The following is a 17,556-nucleotide window of genomic DNA, read 5'->3' as shown; positions in this document are numbered from 1 at the left end:
AAAAATCCTGTCTCTGAAAACAGAAACATCACGAAGCCTAGTTTGCATGCTTGTGCTAGTCACCACATAGATCACAAAAATACATGGCATACACCTCTGTAAAGATGGCATGACATAGATCAAAACACCTGTAGAGCTCATGCTGATAAGATGCACACATCAATTGCAACAAAAATAACAAATCACCAAGTTCTGATAAGTAACAGCAGTAAACATCATATAGCACTCTTGCACCACAGATTTGGGCACCAAGATGGACTCAAACGAACATGGCACAATGGAACAAAATGAAGAGCATCTCGAGAAGAACATTTCGATATATCATGCGCAAAACAAAGCAGTATGCCATGAGATATGATGCGATGAATAGGAGCATATAATGCAAAAACTTCGGGACTTAGAGGATTTCGGGGGGGGGGGGATCAACCTCATCCCAGATCTGGATCTCACGCGAACCGAGGCGCCGGGGCGGCTCGCCGGAGAACTTGCCGGAGAGGGCGAGGCCAGGCGCCGGAGAGGGAGGAGATGGCGGGGACGGCGTCGCCGGAGCTCGGGGAGGAGGCGGAGTGGGGAGGCGCTGGGGCGGAGGCGCGGTCGGGCGGCGGCGCACGCAGGCCGCGGGGGCCGAGCACGGGCCAGGCGGCGGAGAGGGGAAGGGGTAGGGTTTGATCTGTGCGAGAATTGCGGGAGGATCACCTATTTATAGGTAGAGGGAGCTAGGAGACTCCAAATGGAGTGCGGTTTTCGCCCACACGATCGTGATCGAACGACCGAGAGCATGGAGGGGACTTAGGTGGGTTATTGGGCTGTTTGAAGGGGGTTTTGCTGCAACACACAAAAGGACTTTGCGGTTACCCGGTTAACCGTTGGAGCATCAAACGACCTCCAAATGGAACGAAACTTGACAGGTGGTCTACCGGTGGTGTACCAAGGCCACTTGGCAAACCTCGGTCCATTCCGAGAACGTTTAACACCCGCTCACGAAAATAAACAAGAGGGGTGCGCCGATGCATGTGGGAGTGCCGGATTGCAAAACGGACATCGAGGAAAATGCTCGCACGCATGAGACGAACACGTATGCAAATGAGATGCGCATGATGACATGATATGAGATGCATGACATGAACAAAATGCAAAACGAAAAACAAAACCCAACCACGGAGGGAAATCATAACACATAGCCGAAAATGGCAAGAGTTGGAGTTACAAATATGGAAAGTTACATCCGGGGTGTTACAGGCACTAAGCAGCGGCAGTAGAGCGGTAGTGCCGCTCATGAGCGGTAGTACCGCCCTATCACCGTGGCAGTACCGCACTGGGTCCCTCTCTCCCCTGCCCTCCAGACTGCACGGCAGTACCGCCTGGGGGAGCGGTAGTACCGCTGAGCACTGCGGTAGTACCGCCCTCTGCGGGGCTGTTTTGGGGGGGGTAATGGTTGGATTGTTCCCCCCACTATATAAGGGGGTCTTCTTACCAAAGTTGACTTACCTCTGCCCCCAAAAGCTCCATTGTTGCTCCAAGCTCCATTTTCGCCCGATCTCTCTCCCTAGCCAATCAAACTTGTTGATTTGCTCGGGATCGGTTGAGAAGGCCCCGATCTACACTTCCACCAAGAGAAATTTGATTCCCCCCACTAATCCCTAGCGGATCTTGTTACTCTTGGGTGCTTGAGCACCCTAGTCGGTTGAGGTCACCGCGGAGCCATAGTCCATTGCGGTGAAGCTTCGTGGTGTCGTTGGGAGCCTCCAATTGAGTTGTGGAGATTGCCCCAACCTTGTTTGTAAAGGTCCGGTCGCCGCCTTCAAGGGCACCAATAGTGGAATCACGACATCTCGCATTGTGTGAGGGCGTGAGGAGAATACGGTGGCCCTAGTTGCTTCTTGGGGAGCATTGTGCCTCCACACCGCTCCAACGGAGACGTACTTCCCCTCAAAAGGAAGGAACTTCGGTAACACATCCTCGTCTTCACCGGCTCCACTCTTGGTTATCTCGTACCTTTACTTTCGCAAGCTTACTTGTGTTAAACCCCTTGCTTGCTTGTGTGCTTGTTGTTGTTGCATCATATAGGTTGCTCACCTAGTTGCATATCTAGACAACCTACTTTGATGCAAAGTTTAAATTGGTAAAGAAAAGCTAAAAATTGTTAGTTGCCTATTCAACCCCCCCCCCTCTAGTCAACTATATCGATCCTTTCAATTGGTATCAGAGCCTCGTCTCTTGATTAAGGACTTTACCGTCTGAAGAGTATGGTTGATGTCGTAGACGGTGTGGAGGAGCACTCCGGTGCGAATCCGGTCTCGTCTATGGGAGATGGGAGAACCTCGGTCTCTCGTGAGGAATTCAATGTGGCGTTGGACACATTGAAAACCTCCATGACGACCGAGGTCGAAAGCATGTTTAATAAATTCTTAGAAGGGCTTAAACTTTCCACCGCACCATTGAAAGTGGGTGATCCCGCTAACAAGGTGACGATGCTACCTCCGACAAGGGGGAAGCTACTAGCGAGAAAGCTCCTTCTTCTAGTGGTAAAAATGGCACCGGCATCTTTGCTCATGTGGAACCTCCACTTGTCTATGGTGGACCACTTCCTTCCACTCATTTGAATCATGCCGGCCCGGCCCCTAAGATTGAGAAGAATGTGGAATTTGATTCTTGGGTCTATCGTTTTAAGCGTCATTTAAATCATGTGAACACTAACCTTTGGAGAATCATTGAAGAAGGTTTTTATCCGCATGACCGAAGCAACTTCACTCCTAGAGAAGCCGTGGATAATCAATTCAATGAGAATTCTCTCTTCATCATCCAAGAAGCAATCCCACTCAAAGATCTTCCTCATCTCCGGCCCTACTCCATGGCCAAAGATGCTTGGCACCAAGTGGTTTCCCTCTACCGGGGAAGTGCAAGCATTCAACGCTCCAACTATGAAGTGGTGCAAGATGAAGCCGATGAGTTTGCAATGAAAGAAGATGAAGAACCTCGTGAGCTATATCGGAGGGTAACCAAACTCGCGGTCTCACTCCGAGATCATGGAAGTAAGGACACGGATGACAATTGGATCAAGCACAAATTCCTCAAGGCAATGATGCCATACCACAAAGCCATTCCTCCGTCATTCGTCAGAGGCCAGACTTCCACACTGTCCTCAAGTGAAGTGTTGGATGAGTTTGTTGCTATGAGCATCTTGGACAAGACCGCCGACAATGCGGTTCTTCGCTCTCAAAGAGTAAAGAAGCCCAACCTTGCACTAAAGGCCAAGGTTAGTTTGGAGGAAGAGGATGAAGAGGAAGAAGAGGAGAGCAACCTCGAAGATACGAAGTATGCCTATCATGAACACATGGCTCTTGCTTTAAGGCAATTTTGGAGCAAGAAGAACTCAAGGCCCAACTTCAACAAGAACAATTCAAGTGGCGCAAAGGGCAAGCAACGAGTGAGGACTTGCTTTAATTGTGGCAAGGTGAGCCACTTTGTTGCGGAGTGCCCTTATGAGAAGAGGGAAGACAATGGTGGCAAGCTCATTCGAAAGGACAAGGCCAAGTCTTTTCCCAACAAGAGCAACTTCACCAAGAAGACTCCTCCCAAGGCATTGGTGGTTCAAGAAGAGTACAATGAGGATGAGGATGATGATGAAGATGGTGAGTCGATTGCCATGGCCTCTGTTGCCATTGCGATGACTCCACGGATGTCTCTCTTCGACTCACCCAATGAGAGCATCACCGCCAAGTGCCTCATGGCTAAAGCCACCAACAAGGTAACCCCCAACATCAAAACTACCATCATTGATCATCCTTCTTTGACGGATAGCATTGATGAACATGAGGGAACAAATGTGGAGGAGAATGAGTTTGAGACCTTTATGGGTAAACTCAAGGGTAAATCCAAGAAGCACTTCGTTGCCCTTTTGGAACAACTTGGTGAAGCCAATGACATGATCGAGGCTCACAAAGATACCATCTCTAAGATGGAAGGGCATAGTCGTGACTATGCCGACGAGATTTTGGATCTTTCCAATGCTCTTGAGCAAGAGCGTGGTCTTCGTTTGTCTCTTGAGGAGTCACACAACGATGATCATGCTAAGATAAAGAAAGATCTTGATCATGCTCTTGTTGTTTCTCATGTGCTCAATGCCGAGAAAGCCAAACTTGGGGTTGATCTTGCTAGACTCAAGGAGGAGTTTGATATACTTAACAAGGCTCACAAAGTCTTGAAAGGTACTCATGCTAGCCTCAAGGAGTCTCATGATCAACTCCAAGTGAAGCTAACCAAGGAGAAAGCCACCTTTCCTCATATGGTGTTAATTGATAATGCAAATGCTACTAACCCTTGTTGTGAGCATGTGCATCTTGTTGAGGAGAATGCTAAGTTGAAGGAGCAACTTGAGAAAGGCCTCGTGCCATGCATACAAGGTGAGAAGAACCTCAACGACCTTTTGAGCAATCAAAAGGAAGTTGTGGCCAAGGAGGGGATTGGGTTCGCACCCAAGCCCAAGAATAAGAAGAAGAATGACAAGACCAAACGACCTCCTCCTCTCAAGCAAACTTTTGTGAAGGAGGGAGAGGGTGCTTCCAAGGAGAAGAAGAACAATGCGAAGGGTGGCGCTGTCAAGAAGGGCAATACCACCCCTCCCAACAAAGTCGGCGACTTTAACCCTTCTTATGTGTTATGCCGTGCTAGTGATGAGCATGTCTATGCCAAATTTGTTGGTTCTCCTCATGAGTATATTGAATGGTCTATTTAGGTTCCTAAGACCCTTGTTACTAACATCAAAGGACCCATCACAAAATGGGTACCTAAAACCAAGCATTGATCTCTTGTAGGTGTTTGCTTCCAGTGGGGGATCATGGTTGCTCGATAGTGGAGCTACAAATCATATGACCGGAAGCAAGGACTTGGTGGTGGACGTGCACAAGATTCCATCTATGCCCACCAATGTCGAGTGGGATGATGCCTCATCTTCTAAGGTATTGGGACTCGGCAAGGTTGTCATTTCTCATGATCTCACGATCGAGAAAGTCGTGCTTGTTGAGTCCCTTGCATACAATTTACTTTCTGTTCATCAACTTGCAATCATGGGCTTTGCCACTTTCTTTGATATCGATACCGTGGCCCTCTTGTGGAGCAAGACTCTTAAAGTAGCTTGTTGGGCATGTCGATAACGGTCTATATGTGATTAACTTTTCGGAGCGACCCAGTAAGACCGCGACATGCCTAATGGCTAAAGTTGACGTGGGATGGCTTTGGCATCGCCGTTTAGCCCATGTCAATATGATATCTTTGCAAATTCTTCTCAAGGGGGACCATGTCCGTGGACTAATGAACGTTAGTTTTGCTAAAGACCGTGCTTGCAGTGCTTGTATCGAAGGAAAGCTACATGAGAAGGCTCACCCTCCCACGACTATCATTTACTTGAAAAGGCCTTTGGAGCTCCTTCATTTGGATCTCTTTGGGCCTCCATCCTTTGGTAGCCTTGGGGGTAGGAAGTATTGCTTAGTGATCGTGGATGACTATTCAAGATACACTTGGGTGTATTTCTTCAAGAGGAAGAGCGAGACCCAACAAACCATCATTGACTTTGCAAATGAAGCGCAACGTCAACACAATGCAAAGATCTTGACTATAAGAAGTGACAACGGCACCGAGTTCAAGAACTACACATTGGATGAGTTTCTTAGTGATGAGGGGATCAAGCATCAATATTCCGCACCATACACCCCTCAACAAAATGGTGTAGCGGAGAGGAAGAACCGGACGTTGATGGATGCGGCAAGGACCATGATGGCGGAGTTCAAGTCTCCCTACAACTTTTGGGCCGAAGCCATCAACACCGCGTGTCATGCATCTAACCGTCTCTACCTCCGCAAAGTCTTGAACAAGACTCCATATGAGATACTCACCGGCAACAAGCCCAACCTCAAGTACTTCCGGGTGTTCGGGTGTAAGTGTTTCATTCTCAAGAAAGGTGTCCGTTTGTCTAAATTTGAGGCTAGAGCTTATGAGGGCATATTTGTTGGTTATGCTACAAACTCTCATGCTTACCGTGTCCTCAATAAGTCCACGGGGCTTATTGAGGAGACGTGTAACGTGGAGTTTGATGAGAATAACGGCTCCCAAGTGGAGCAAAGTGGCACTTGTGATGTAGGTGATGAAATTCCTCCTCAAGCCATAAGAAGAATGGGTGTTGGATTTATCCTACCCATTGAGGAACCCCTTGTGGCCGAAGGAGAAGGACAATGCTCCACTCAAGTGGAGCCATCACCAACCCAAGGCCCACACGCTTCCGAAGAACAAAATGAAGGCCCTCAACCTCTAGAACAAGACCAAGGGCAAGATCAATCTCAAGATGGTGTTGTAACAACAAGTGGTGCCCAAGGTCAAGTTCTATCCTCCGAGCAAGTTCAAGATCAAGAGCCTCCTCGAGATCAAGAACACGCTCAAGATGGTGCTCAAGATGATCAAGTGACCGCTCCTCCTCTCACCCCTGAGGAGGAATTGGAGCGTCGTGCCGCCAAGATTGCTTCCAAGCTCCCCACCAAGGGTCATCTCATGAAGAATGTGCTTGGAAGCATTCAAAAGGGGGTAAGCACTCGTAGACAATTGGCAAACTATTGTGAACATCACGCGTTTGTCTCTTGTGTTGAACCCCAAAAGGTATATGAAGCACTCGAAGATCCGGATTGGCTTAGTGCCATGCATGAAGAACTCAACAACTTTGAGTACAACAAGGTGTGGAGATTGGTGCCAAGGCCAACGGGGAACCACAATGTCATTGGAACCAAGTGGATATTCAAGAACAAGCAAGATGCTCACGGTACCATCGTTCGCAACAAGGCAAGATTGGTGGCACAAGGCTACTCCCAAGTCGAGAGTATCGACTACGGTGAAACCTTTCCTCCCGTTGCTCGCCTTGAATCCATTCGTTTGTTGATTGCTTATGCTTCTCATCACAACTTTAAGTTGCAACAAATGGATGTGAAGAGTGATTTTCTTAATGGTCCTATTAATGAGTTGGTGTATGTCAAGCAACCCCCCGGGTTCGAGGATCCCTACTTTCCCGATCATGTGTATCAACTCGATAAGGCACTCTATGGCCTTAAACAAGCCCCACGCGTGCGGTATGATCACCTTACCGAGTTGTTACAAGATCGTGGATTTGAAGTTGGGCTAATCGACCCCACTCTTTTTACTAAGAAGGTCAAAGGGGAGTTGTTTGTGTGCCAACTATATGTTGATGATATTATCTTTGGTTCCCCTAACAAAGCTTTCAATGAGGAGTTTGCCGCACTCATGACCTCAAAGTTCAAGATGTCTTCCATGGGAGAGTTGAAGTTCTTCCTCGGGTTCGAAGTGAAACAAAGAAGAGAAGGAACCTTCATCAACCAAGCCAAATACACTCAAGACATGCTTAAGAGATTCAAGCTAAGTGATGTCAAGCCAGCTTCCACTCCAATGCCCACCAAGTGCCAACTTGACATTGATCCCAATGGTAAAGCGGTGGATCAAAAGGTATATCGCTCCATGATTGGCTCCTTGCTTTACCTTTGTGCATCTAGACCGGATATCATGTTGAGTGTGGGAATTTGTGCACGGTTTCAAGCTGCACCTAAGGAAAGCCACTTTGTGGCGGTCAAGCGAATCTTTCAATATTTGGCTCATACCCCAAACTTTGGCTTATGGTACCCAAGAGGAGCAAACTTCAAGCTTGTAGGATATTCGGACTCCGATTGGGCGGGAGACAAGGTGGATAGGAAGTCCACTTCCGGAGGGTGCCAATTCCTTGGTTGCTCTTTGGTGAGTTGGTCTTCCAAGAAGCAAAGTTGTGTGTCTCTCTCGTCCACCGAAGCGGAGTATGTGGCGGCCGGTAGTTGTTGTGCACAACTCTTATGGATGAGGCAAACTTTAAAGGATTACGGTTTCATTTGTGACAAAGTGCCTCTTTGGTGTGACAATGAAAGAGCCATCAAGATTTCTCTCAACCCGGTGCAACACTTCAAGATGAAGCATATTGAGATTCGGTATCACTTCATCCGAGATCATATTAGGCGAGGGGAGATCGAGCTCAACTATGTCAACACTCATGATAACCTTGTAGATATTTTCACGAAGCCTTTGGATGAAGCAAGATTTCGCGAGTTAAGGCATGAGCTAAATATCATTGATTCGAGCAATGTTGCTTGAACCCTTGCACATCCCACCATACTCAACTTGTTATCTTGTTTAGGTGTAGGCATGGACATAGGGGGAGTGTTGTTCTCTCAATGAACTCTCCCTCCCCCCATTATGCATAAATTGATCAACTCTTTCACATTAGCCATTTTTGATGGTACTTGTGCTTCAAAGACGAGTTTTGGTCATGGGCCCAAGGATAATTCTTCGCGGTGCCATACCAATTGACTCAAACATAGGTGGCTCCGGCCACCGCCCTCTCCTTGGAGAGGTTGTGTCTTGTGGTTGGTCCTTGTTGTCTCTTGCCTTTCTTTCTCTCTGTTAGTCTTAGTTTCCTCCTCTTGCCGTGTGTTTTCCCGTTATTTTTGAGCCAAGCCTTTTTGTCTAGTCGTTGAGTCTCGCTGGGCGGTACTACTGCTGGTGGTGCGTGGTACTACCGCTTATGTTGACAAGCGGTACTACCGCCCACCCGAGCGGTACTACGTGGGGGGGCGGGACCAGGGGGTTATGTCGGGGCGGGGGAGAGGTTTCGTCTCTCCCGTACCCATTCGCCCTGCCCCCTCGTTCCTCTTCTTCTCTCCAGCGTCGCCTCGCCGCGGGAGGGCTCCGGCGGGCCGCCGTCTCTGGGCCGTCCCTCTCCATTCCCTTTGGTGGAGTCGATCCCCACCCCGTCCTCTTGCCATGGATGCCGGTATTGCCCCCGTTCCTCCTCTTTTTTTTCTAGTTCTCAGATCTAGTGTCTTGGGGAAATAGTGGTTGCATCTCTCGATTTTTGGCTAAATCTAGGCTTGAGTAGTTTGGAGAAAGCGACTAGACTGTTTGGATTAAGGTTGGTAGGTTTATTTTTGAATTTGGCAGCCCCGGTAGTGCCAGATCTGACCACGGCAGTAGGGAACCGCCGGTTCCCAGTCTTGAGCGGTACTACCGCTCCCAGTGGAGCGGTACTACCGCTTGAGCGGTACTGCCGCTTATGGCCAGCGGTACTACCGCTGCATGTCTGATTCCATCCTTTTCCTACCACTTTTTGATCCATGTTGTTTTGTTTGGAGGCTCGTGCTCCTTCTTTGTGTTGGTTCTTCTGCTCGTGTGTTTGGTACTAGGTGATGAACATCCTGAGCAGCAAGTCCGCCGTGTCAACCCCGGACGTGCAACATCTAAGCGCTACCGCACCTCTGAGTCAGCAGGTGCTTCCTCCAGTGCGCCACCTCCGCCTCAACTCCATAAGAAACCTACCAACAGGCCGAAGCCAAGGGGCAAGACTGTGACTGATTTGTCTGCCAAGGAGTTCTGGGAAAGGCGTCGCCGCAACTCCTATGCGGAAGCCCAAGAACCCAATTTGGTCAACCGCCCGTTCTGGAACCGCTTTTAGTTTGCCATCTACTTTGATGTGATCAAGACCAAGAAGAGTCTCTATGTTGATGTTCGCTCCATCGACACGGATGCCATGGAAAAGGATCCTGAGTACTTTGGTGAAGCTCTTCAGATGTGTTCTCAGCTGAACATTCTCAGGATCATGCAGTTCAACAAGGATTTTGATGCAGATTTGGTGGCTCAATTCTATGCTACTGTCCATCTTGGGACTGATGCAGAAAGGACTCTGACTTGGATGACAAATGGCAAGTTGCTTTCTGTCAAGTGGAAGGCCTTCATGGAGTTACTTGAGGTGGAAGATCACGGGCCTGAGACTCCTGTCGGATTCCGCCCTCACCGCAATGCAAACTCCACTCACAAGCAAGCCCTCTGGCCCTACTGTTCTGTGAAGGTTAACCCTGTGACTAAGAAGGAAACCTATGAGTTGTCTACCTTTCTGGACATCCTTCATCGTGTCTTTCGAGAGACTCTCTTCCCTCGCATCGGGAATCTGGATATGGTCCACTCCTATCTCGTGGACATGCTTCTCTTCTGCCAGCATGAGAAGGAAGCAAACACTGGCGAGTCCCTGGACATTTCTCATGTTATGTGGTCTGAACTTCTTACTGCCATTTCTGAGCGCAAGTGCCCAATCTATGGTCCGTTCATCATGCTGCTCATTGAGAAGGCCTGGGCACGTGTCTATCCCAAGGTTATGCTGGAAACTGGAGAATTGGTTTCTCATGAGATCAAGCGTCTGAGGAAGAAGGACAATTGGGGCACCCCAGCTCCTAAATCCGGGGGTCCATCTACCGCTGCTGACATGGAGACCGAGGGCGGGACTGAGGCCGATGATGACGATGAGGACTATGAGCCTTCTGGGACAGAGCCCTCTTGGGCAAAGAAGCTCAAGCGCAAGATGAAGAAGCTCTTCTGCATGGAGTCTCATGGTCAGTACATGACTCATGTGGCTGAGAAGAAGGCCAGGGGGCGTCACAAGGAGCTCATGCGTCAGCTGGGTGCGACCGTTGTCAGCGGTTCTGAGGGCCAGATCACTGAGGAGGAGGAGTGGATTCAGCGGCACTGTCCGTGGACCGATTCCGACACCGAGCAGTTTCCGCCTGGGGATGGCAGTGCGGATGACCCTGCCAGGATGTGATGAGAGAGCTCCTCAGTTTGCTTTCATCTGGAGCCATAGCAACGCTCTTTTCCCTTTTGGTGTCTCGATGCCAAAGGGGGAGAGAGTTTAGGGATTTGTGCTTTGTGGTGTCGTCGTTTCTCGTCGTTTCTTTGTAGTGTCGTTGTGTTGTTGTGTTTTCTCGCCATTTGCTTTGTTTGGTTTTGTGCCAGTGAGACCTAAGTTCCAGACATATGGTGTGAGACATATGCTACCCTATCTTTATCTATGTCTATCTAGTTCTTTAGTAGTACTTTAGTATCTTATGAGTTTCTTGTTTATCCGGTTATATACCCTGCTCTCATGTATCCTTTCCTTAGGTTGTTGGGCTATAAAATATAGGGGGAGTGTTGATCCTAATTTGTGTGTCTTGCATTCCAAAGGCACTACTAACTAGGTGCACACATTCAGGGGGAGCCCGTCTATATTTTGTAGTTCTAAGTATCTTTACGTTCATGTTATATCCTTGTGCAAATCCCTGGTTGTCATCAGTCCACCAAAAAGGGGGAGATTGTCGAGGCATATCTCTCTAGACGTAGTTTTGGTGATTGATGACAACATGTTTGCGGACTAATCGTGTGCTTTGAGCTTTTCAGAGATTCATCCTTGGCACGAGGCGTTTTCTTTCCCCTCGGAGTGTTATTCAAGACGGTGTGGCTCTTTCATTTCTATTTTGGTGAACTAGTTCCGTAGGAGTCACCGTACTATCAAGAGGGGGTCCGCTTTGGTAAGGCTAGGGTGGAATCAACACGTACACATCCTTTTCACACCCTCTGAGCCTTTCTGCTTCAATGAAGAGCTCTTTCCCCTCTCTTTGTGCTTCGTCTGGTCCCAGCGGTAGTACCGCTTAGGAGTCACAGGCGGCAGTACCGCTCCGCAGCGGTAGTACCGCCGGTGGGTCCTCAGCCATAGTATCGCTGCGGTACTAGGCCCCTACCGCGTTGATTCGAGGGGGTCGCTTCTCATGTCGGATTCTGCGGCACTAAGCAGCAGCAGTAGAGTGGTAGTGCCGCTCATGAGCGGTAGTACCGCCCTATCACCGCGGCAGTACCGCACTGGGTCCCTTTCTCCCCTGCCCTCCAGACTGCACGGCAGTACCGCCTGGGGGAGCGGTAGTACCGCTGAGCACAGCGGTAGTACTGTTGCCTCCTGCGGTAGTACCGCCCTCTGCGAGGCTGTTTTGGGGGGGTAACGGTTGGATTGTTCCCCCCACTATATAAGGGGGTCTTCTTCCCAAAGTTGACTTACCTCTGCCCCCAAAAGCTCCATTGTTGCTCCAAGCTCCATTTTCTCCTGATCTCTCTCCCTAGCCAATCAAACTTGTTGATTTGCTCGGGATTGGTTGAGAAGGCCCCGATCTACACTTCCACCAAGAGAAATTTGATTCCCCCCACTAATCCCTAGAGGATCTTGTTACTCTTGGGTGCTTGAGCACCCTAGTCGGTTGAGGTCACCGCGGAGCCATAGTCCATTGTGGTGAAGCTTCGTGGTGTCGTTGGGAGCCTCCAATTGAGTTGTGGAGATTGCCCCAACCTTGTTTGTAAAGGTCCGGTCACCGCCTTCAAGGGCACCAATAGTGGAATCACGGCATCTCGCATTGTGTGAGGGCGTGAGGAGAATACGGTGGCCCTAGTGGCTTCTTGGGGAGCATTGTGCCTCCACACCGCTCCAACGGAGACGTACTTCCCCTCAAAAGGAAGGAACTTCGGTAACACATCCTCGTCTTCACCGGCTCCACTCTTGGTTATCTCGTCCCTTTACTTTCGCAAGCTTACTTGTGTTAAACCCCTTGCTTGCTTGTGTGCTTGTTGTTGTTGCATCATATAGGTTGCTCACCTAGTTGCATATCTAGACAACCTACTTTGATGCAAAGTTTAAATTGGTAAAGAAAAGCTAAAAATTGTTAGTTGCCTATTCACCCCCCTCTAGTCAACTATATCGATCCTTTCACATTGTTTTCTTCCTCTGATTGTGTGTCGATGCTCACATCAGCTCCGTTATGGACTGTCAGATCCTTTGTTGAATTTATTATCCGACAGTGTCCTTCATATTCAATAACCTTGTGAGCCTTTCCGCGGGTATGAAATGCCTTTGGTAAATTGTATCCTCTGCTGTGTCAACCATGCTCTACTTTCGAGCTTGTATTATTTACTCCGAAGTTTGTGGTATAGGTTCCTAAGATGCCTCGATGGGTTGAACCAACGCCTTCCCTAATCTGTGTGAACCCGAAAGATTTGATGGGTCATACTTATCTGGTATTGCACCAGGTAAAACTTTCAACAACTAGTGTCATTTTCAAAACACGAGAAGTGAATGAAAGGTTATGCATTGGAGAATTGGGAGTCGACCTTGAACTTTGTGTTCATGCCCATGGACACAATGTAGATCTTATCATTAAAACCTCTCTTAAATTAATTATTTCCTTGGCATAAGTTCATTTATATCTGGGATCTGGCCTTTTGCAATCGTGGTTCCGACCATGTTCTCCTTTAAATATCATTTCTCGTGCAAGTTTAAGCCCTTGTCTTCTGCAGAGCAATACCCCAGTCCAACCTCTATTTTGATCTGTCGTCAAGTATTACCCCCTGGTAGCTCGAGATTATCACGGAACTGCATAACCTCTTATGAGTTCTTCATCAAGTACTACATCCTCACTGATTCCAATTTCTCATGGGCTCCGAGTTTTTAAACACTCAAAAACACCGATAACTGAATCGAGTCCGCACTGCGATTAAAACAACTCTTAGTAATCTTCTTTACTTATGAGTTTGTACCCGATCACGTCATTCCTAGCCTGATTGGCTATATCATTATTGTGCTGATTTTAACTGTGCTACTTGGACCTTATTCCCGGAGCACAACTCTCGATGATGAGCTAAGCTTAAGTCGATCTTCCTCGTCATATCATTTCTCCTTGAACAGAAAACTTGAATTCGGGGTTGTGTCGTACCCATGGTTATAATAACCTTTCGCTTCATCATTCCTTAAATTTGATGTCATCGCCGATCGATTACATCTTCATGAAATCTCTCGACAAATGTTTCTAGAATATCAATCGGATCCATGATGAGAGATATCATCCTTTCCCCCTTGATGATTGTGTTAACATCGACAACATTCTTGCATTTCCGCAACACAAAACTTGTTCTAGTTTTGCGTTGTACCTTGAGTTCCTTGCTATCCGACTTATGTTATGCTCTGCCTTGAAGTATTACCATCTTTTATGTCAAGAAGGTCGTGAGAATTGCTCCGCCTCTTAAAATTTCTTGGTATAGTGATACTTCTCACCATCACCATTCTTTCTTGGTCCCAATGTTGATTCTAACCAGAATACCAACAAGTGAACGGTGCTGCTTGGATTCTGTACTCCTAGCAACCCTATTTGCATTGGAGCTAATGGTCGACAGTTCATTCTTAGACTATTGGATAATTAATCACCATTCTAACATTGATCGTGCTACCTAAGCCCATATGTCGGGTGCACCTTTCAACCATTTTTAATTGTGTATGATTTCCTCGAGCATACATCATTATATCATTTGATCTGACTAATGATATCTCCTTGTTCACATAATTGTGGAAACCCATCTTTTGGAAGTCTCGATGAATTGTCGTTGAGTTCATCAGCTACCTCCTTATCCCTTCATTTGTTTAATGAAGAGCTCTTGTTTCGAAACTCGCTTCCATAGCACATTTCCCGAGAATCTTACAATGTCGTCTCGTCAATTTGTGTTGCACCTTTCCTTCTCAGGCATCCTGAGTCTGAGGTATCCTGCCACCTATCAGAACTGAATCTCGGTCTGATATGATGGTTGGAACATATTTCCAAGAGTTATAACGATGGTCATTATATGACCAGGTAAGGTGGTGTCATACCTAGCCACCTGGTCGGAGGCCCTATTGTTATAGTTCCCTTTAGCAATGTTATCCATTCTTCCATGAGGAAACTGTAAGACTTATTCTACAAGTTGTTCCTGATGAATCCTTCGTGTATCCAAAGTACGACCTTTGCTTGAAGACCATGTGAATGCTATCTCGAAGCATGTCTATGGTACTCTGTTTTTCAACAAGAACATTTGAAGCCCAATGCTAAATGTTTCTTGCTCAATTATCCAAACACCGTTGTATGGGTAATGTCATGAAATTTCTCTCCCCTTACCTAAAAGGTTTTCTTCATTGTATCCTGCCACGGATATCATGCCCCGCTTGTCCTTGGGAAGGATATATCCCTGAAATATGTGTTTAAACACATTTTCCTTTCCATTGTTCTGTTTACTCTGATAATCATATTTTCCTTTCCATTGTTTGGTTTAACCTTTCTTGTGATCTATATGATCTAAGCAGTAATATTTTCCTGCTTATGAAAACACCTCGGTGTACCACCTTATCAGTCAGACCCTGTTACTATTGTTGATGACATTCCGGTAACCACCGATGGACGAGAACTTCGCCTATTGGTCCGCCTCGTTTCAACGAGCAGGAGAATGGTTCTCATCGTCCCTCGCCCTTGGTACCGATGTTGTTGCCGACATAACTGACCGGCTATCCTCTGACATGCCTTGCTTGCATGATCGTGCAAGACATCACCGCCTTCCTATTTTTAACCCACATGGTGGGCCCATAACCCACAGTTCCACAGGATCGAAACCTGACTCTCCTGCACCCCCTGTTCCCAAGGTTGTTCCTCGCGTGTGGCCTCATATGTAATTCACGAGCCACCTTCCGAGGGATCATCAAATCTGTTACCGGACGCAATACTTATTCCCGATTGCTTTGAGCCCCTTTCACGCCCTGTTTCAGGCATCGGACGGTTACCTGCTCGCTCGAAACTTCCCATGAAACCTCATTACTTTGCTCTCGATATTTTCTTAAGTTTCAATTTGAGAGTTACTTTCTGCCACCTTCCCCGATGTTATCGACCAGATAGTCAACCTTGTAGAGGTTCGTTCTCCCGGAATAGCCTCCCTCTTTTTATTCTTTCGTAAGTACGATGGAGTTCCCAAAGAAAGGATGCCGACTTCATCATGATGACCTGAAGCAGAGAAATGAAGACATCAACGTAATGAATCGACCGCTTCGAGAAGAGCAACTAAGACCGAGAAGAATCGTTAGAATTTAGTAACCACATCTTTCCCCTTACTCCGCCTCTTAAAATCTCGGGACGAGATTTCTTGTAGTGGAGGAGAATTGTGACGCCCGGATATTTAAGCTACAGTAGTTCTCTGCTAATTATGCCACGTCACTTCGATTACTGTTGCTAATCTCGCGTTAGTTCGAATCCGATTCTAATTCAAATCCAAAATCAAGCAAGCAATAAAAGTTTTCAAATATTAAAACTAAAATGTTCGGAGTGAACCAAATATTGCATAGATAATTATGGTGGAGAAACCACACCTTTATAAAATGTTTAAATACTATGAGATGAATAAAGCAGTAGCAAAAATGATTATTTAAATACCTTTTATAATTATTAAAATGTCAAACTAAGTTATTTGGGGTCTAGACTTTTTCTGACTGTGGACTAAGTTGAAATACTAATTTAGATACTAAGTGTATATTTTACTAAAATAAAATGCAACTAAAATAAAATAGGAAAGAATAAATAAAAAGAAAAGAAATAAAACAAAACAAAACAAAAAGGACACCCCCCCGCGCTGGGCCTTGGCCCAGCTGGCAAGCCCACTGGCCACCGGCCCAACCTAGATGGCCCACCTCCCCTGGTCGCTCTCTTCCTCCCCTGTTCATCCGACCGGGGCTCCTCCCCCGCGTCCCCGCCACACCACCTCGTCGGCGCCGTCTCGAGGGGATAAGGGCGACAACCGCGCGCCCTCGATCCCCTCTCCCACTCGGTCCCCGCTCCCCTCACCCTCTCCTCCTCCCTCTCGCCCTTGTGCTCCAGATCCGCCCGCGCCCGAGCGCTGCCATGGCTACGTCGCCGTCGTCCGCATAGCTACGGCCGCCGCCTCGCCTCTCCAACGTGTCCGCTCGCTCCACCTCCGTCGGCTACGCCTCCTCGTCAAGCCGCGCGGCGCCGGACGCCCCGGAACGCCGTCCTCGAAGTCGTCTTCCTCCTCCGCACCGCCGTCGCCATCGCCAGAATCCGCCGTCCCCGAGCCTCCCCCGAGCCCGCTGTGCACCCCTACAGGCACAACGTGAGGCCCTCATCTGATTCCCCCTCTTCCCCCGTCGAATCCATCATCGTATGCCTCCACCACCGCGCGCCCGGATCTTAGTGGGAGCTCGTGCTCACCACCACTCCTGCTGTATTCCTCTGCGTGCATCAGCCGTGCCCTCTGGATGCGACCGCCTGCGCGTGGCAGCGCGCCCCTAGCCTCGCCTCCGTGTACCCCGACGCGCCCGGCGCACCCCTGCCCGCTGCTCCCTCGCGTCGTCCATGCACACGCGACACCCGCTCGCCCACCCTCGTGTGCTGCTGCCGCCACTGCTGCTGCCTTTGCTTTGCTGCTGCGCTGCTTTGCTGCTACTCTGCTCCATGCTGCTCTGCTGCTCACTATTGCGGCTGCGTATGCTATCTGCTGCCTTGCTTCTGCGTTATTGTTGCTGCTGCTGATGGCCATGGCCGCCGTGGCTCAGCGCCCATGCGTGCTGACCATGCCAACACAACCGTGGCACAACCACTGGATGTGAGGCCGGCCCTTGCTAATTGGCGTTAGTTAGCTTAGGAATAATTTGCTGATTAATTAGTCTATAGCAAATGACGTGTGGACCACCTTGGTTAAGTAACATTTTATTAAACTAAAGTCAATGACAACCGGGACCCGCTTACACTGTTCATATATTGACTAGTCAATCTTTGACTGGGTCAAACCAACCCCACTGGCCCCACTGTCATACATTGTGGCTAGAAT

This window comes from Triticum aestivum, chromosome 1D (assembly GCF_018294505.1).
Source record: "Triticum aestivum cultivar Chinese Spring chromosome 1D, IWGSC CS RefSeq v2.1, whole genome shotgun sequence".
Lineage (NCBI taxonomy): Eukaryota > Viridiplantae > Streptophyta > Magnoliopsida > Poales > Poaceae > Triticum > Triticum aestivum.
Note: the sequence above shows the minus strand (reverse complement) of the source record.